This window comes from Gobio gobio (assembly GCF_949357685.1).
Source record: "Gobio gobio genome assembly, chromosome: 2".
In the NCBI taxonomy this organism is placed as follows: Eukaryota; Metazoa; Chordata; class Actinopteri; order Cypriniformes; family Gobionidae; genus Gobio; species Gobio gobio.
This window is the reverse complement of record NC_137098.1, coordinates 4,084,551-4,089,181: the sequence shown is the minus strand read 5'-3', so window position 1 is coordinate 4,089,181 and position 4,631 is coordinate 4,084,551. Positions and strand designations below refer to the sequence as shown.

Genomic DNA, 4,631 nt, shown 5'->3' with positions numbered 1-4,631 from the left:
AAATAAATTAAATTAAAAAAATGAATAAACCAACTTATTTGAAGCTTTAGCTTAACCTGATATGGCCAACCCGATCTCACGGCAATTCGTACATATTTTACGAGGTGGCTAATTCATACGAATTTGTACGACCTCCCTCGTACGAATGTGTAGGATTTTTGCTAATTCGTACGTATTTGACGTAGGAATTAAACAATTATTTCAAGTGTAATTTAATTGTTTAGTTTGTCACTCGTCCATTGTAATACATGGAAGGGTGGGGTTTATGATCTATACTGGGACCGGCCACCGGGGGGCGATCGAGGCGCGGAGGCTTCAGTTTCAGAGAGGAGCGCTGCAGGCTTGGCGTGAACGTGTAAAGTCAATATCCCTGCAATAACAGACCGGCGTGCATCTATAAATGATTAATTCATGAACATTGTGAAAGTTTACTGGAACAATGGAGCCGCGAACTTCACATACTTTTGAAAATCCAGCGTTTAGTTGATCCTGGTCAGCGCTTATTGTCACTGTTGTAAACACGACGGCGTTCTTCTTCCACGAGGGCCGTTATGGCATTTGTTTCCAGGCGAAGCGTTAAAGAACGTGGCACACACACATCTCGCGGACATCCAGTAGAATTCAACCAATCAGATGACGACTTTGAAACTATGACTTTGAAACGTGACGTCTGAGACTAATTTACTGGAAATTAGCCTTTCGCCGGCCCCTCCCCCAAAACGGCCATTGTCCAATCACGCATCATAGCAACCGTTACTATGTGAGCAGGTCCGACAAACATTGCTCAGCATCATTACTAACGTTAGGCTATATACATACTAAACGCAAAAATATTTCAGATAATTAAGGAAAGATACCATAATCACAGAGGTATAAATATTAACAAAAGTAATTAAACACCGTGGGTAATGTTACTTAACCAATTTGAAGCAGTTGTTGAACTTGTTTATATATATATAATATATAAACTGGCTCTGATGTCCTGTAGTGGTTCGTCTTGTGTGGATCTAACGGCTGATCTTTGCTCTCATGAATTTATCATTTGTTGTCTGCCAAATCGTTTTGACTGAGGGCAAAGAGAAGTTTCATAACTTTATTTTTAGGATATTTAAATATACATGCAGTTAAGATAATGTAGGAGTTGCCTAAATCACATTTGTGTGGCTATTAATGATTAATATATATTTTTAAAGGTCCCGTTCTTCGTGTTTTTTTGAAGCTTTGATTGTGTTTACAGTGTGCAATATAACATGTGTTCATGTTTCGCGTGTAAAAAAACACAGTATTTTTCACACTATTTACTTATCTGTATACCGCTGTTTCCACTGTCCTAAAAACGGCTGGTGATTTCCTTGTGCCATGAAGTCCCTCCTTCAGAAATACGTAACGAGTTCTGATTGTGCAAAGCGGTTCCTGTGCTGTGATTCGACCACAGCTTAGCGCACGTGAAAGCGGTTCCTGTGTTGTAATTTGACAGCAGCTTAGCGCACGTTGGAAAGGTCACGCCTCTTAACGGAGAGATGTATGCGTTCAATAATCTCTACAGCGTCCCTGGGAAAGCCAAACAAAGGTGATTTGACTCCTGGATGAAAATAACAGCGTCTCGATGACATGGCGATAAACACACTCAAAGCAACAGTTCCTTTTCTCCACGCGACCGTCCGCTTCTCCATGTGGGACAGCAACAAGACCGCGCCCCCTTTTTCGCGTTTCTTTGTGGGCGGAGGTTAGTCTGTTCTACTGCTCTACTGACGTAATTAAAGAAGGAAGTACCAGGATGTAGTCCAAGCCAGCCGTTCGCTGTAGGCTTTGAAAGGGAACTTCTGTTAAATAAAATATCTCGCTTGGCATTGAACTTTGAGCTTTATAATTTTACAGGTATTATTTATGCTCTAACAGCAACATTACACACTAACTAAAGTTTGAACAATGGAATCGCGAAGAAGGGGACCTTTAATGAAAATGAAAAGAGGTAGAGTGGTGTTTTATGGCATATTTCTCCTTGAGCGCATTGAACACGCGTCTATTTCGCTTCAAATGCTCGATTTTTACACGTGTCCAATTCGCTGTGGACGCGCGAATGGATTCAAAATGTTCAAGCGTCAAACTAGACGCGATGTTGACGCTCTGTTCGCATTTGGTGTGAACACAGCAGTAAACCAGATGCTAATTTGCGCTGCACTTGGTAGATTGCGCTGGTCATCATGGAAATTATCCGGCTGCGTCTGTTCTTTCCACTCCCATCGCTGTTTGTTTTTTTTTGGAATTGCGTTTAAAAATCTTGTTGAGAAACATGTTGTTTCCTGACCAATCATCGCTTGCCGTCTTTAACGACGTGCAGGACGTCATTAGCCGCGTTTCCATTACCCTTCAAATTGCGCGAATTGCGAATTAATAAATACACCCAATGGAAATGCGTCAATTTCGTAAAAACTAGTTTTTATGCTCGCATGAGGTGGTTTTTCAGGCAATTCTAAAACATTTTAGCAAAACTGCAATGTTTTTTCAGCAGTTACAGGTCACCTGGCGGACGTAAAAGTTGATCATTCTTTACAGATGATGTTATGTTTGGACAGAAAACGAGGCCGAGTTCTTTATTAAACTCATAAAAGACAATTATAGAATTACACGAATACTGGATTCTAAACAACAAAGAAATGGCACATTATCATGAAGACACACACCTCATACGTGCTGCTCAAGTATAAGAGGCTTTCCTTGCCATTAATGCTTGGATAACATGCCAACGTCTCCTTCCTTTAAAAATAATGGCTAGAGCGGTGGCTGTGATATACGTAAACATACCAACATACATGGCAGAATTTTTGTAATGACTTATCGCAAGAGGAAAAAAATGGTCGCATAACATCGGTTAACAGAAACGCGTCATTTTGCATCATTTAGAAAATATCGCAAAAGTTTTTGCGTAAACAAACAATGGCATGTTAGCTTAATGCTAATTCCAGTTCTCGCCGGGTTGCTGAAGCGCCAGCATTTATCTTGTTTCACTCTGTCGTTGTCGTCCCTCTGGGAAACATCATAAAGGCTGAAGTAGGCTATTATTGCTATATCTCAACAAACTAACCTTTGCATAATTCCACCTAGCAGCACCATCTCTTTCGCATCGCCATGTTTGAAAGTGTTGTACGAAAGAGCTTCAGTGCTCCTATCCAACGACACAGATGTGACAGACCCCGTCGCGGAGGACCAAAAGAAATGAAACATGCTAGTTTTTCTGCCGTGACTTCGTGAAGTGTCCACTATGACAAACTTTACTAGATAAAATTATCGATTTTTGTGTCCCAACGCCCATTTTCGTTTACGAATCACCACTACGTCAAAGGGATCGTACCAAAATCAGGCTGATATTGTGTAGACTGGCATAAAACCATGGAAAAAATTATTACAACATGGCCACGATTTAGTAAAACGAGGGAATGTATTATTACATAGAATCATGCACAGAATTTACGAGGGAATTAATTTGTGAAACATACTGATGTATTAGTAAGTCTTGGGAGGAAATTGTTCCTTTGTGGCCACGATATACATATTTTTTTGGCGCATGTGCGGCGCTCCGTAACTTTCGCCTCAAGAGATTAATAGTTAGTTTTTTCAGGATCTCTTGCACAAATGGTTCAGGGACAACAATGAGCATCGTTCTGAGGATTGTGGCAGTTGTCATTATGTTTTACAGAGGATTATAGTTTTTATGAACAAATCCTTGCAGTTATTTATTTTTTTATTCAGTGCAGAAAATCATATTAACAAAAGATACTATCACACAGCCATTGTACATATGACAACAGATGCCTTAACATTTATTGTTTTGTGTATCCAACATAAACCTGTAATATACACTATATTGCCAGAAGTATTGGGACGCCCGTCCAAATCATCGAGTTCAGGTGTTCAATCCCTTCATGGCCACAGGTGTATAAATCAAGTCACAAAACTTTTGGCAATATAGTGTATGTTTGTGAGACATTTTTGAATGTGATTTATAGAAACACCTCACACATTTTTCTAAGATGAAAAAGTTCTCGATACTGTGTAAAAAGGTATTTCTACCAAATTAGGTATGTCAGATTAATCATATTCAATATTTAATCATATAGTTGGCTTGATGAGTTACCTTATTTTATTTAAATACAGTAGTAAAGATTCTCATTCAAGATTCTCAAAAAATAATCATGTTAAATACAATACATAAGTATTCACCTTTTGTAAAAACTGGTTGGGCTCTCGTAAAAAAAACTGTGAAGTACATAATCAGTGCAATCAATAAACAATTTGAAGCAAATTTGTCCCCTGTGTTCAGTGAGTGTGGATAATAGTAGGAGACAAGGCTAAAAGTCTGTCGGTCTTGTGTTTAAATATTCACCGCTTCAGAAGCAGAACCACACGACTGCCTCAGGCTGGAACTTGTCTCTCACATCCAAAGGATAGATACAAATATTTAAATGCACAACACTATGGGCTGGTTCTACAATGGAGAAACACAGATCACAATAGAGATTAATTCACATATACGTTTAAACTGCATGAATTAATAATAAAGAGTAAATGTAAGCCAATGGGGGAAACAATGGAAATACAGGATGTAATTTATGACATATGCAGATGCACGG

At 39.1% G+C, this 4,631-nt stretch overlaps 1 protein-coding gene across 4 annotated transcripts in view; it reads left to right on the top strand.

The window, feature by feature from the left end:
* drd4b (dopamine receptor D4b) overlaps positions 1 to 4,631 on the top strand; it is a 473,608-nt gene that overhangs the window by 391,113 nt on the left and 77,864 nt on the right. The gene's annotated exons all lie outside the window — the stretch shown is intronic.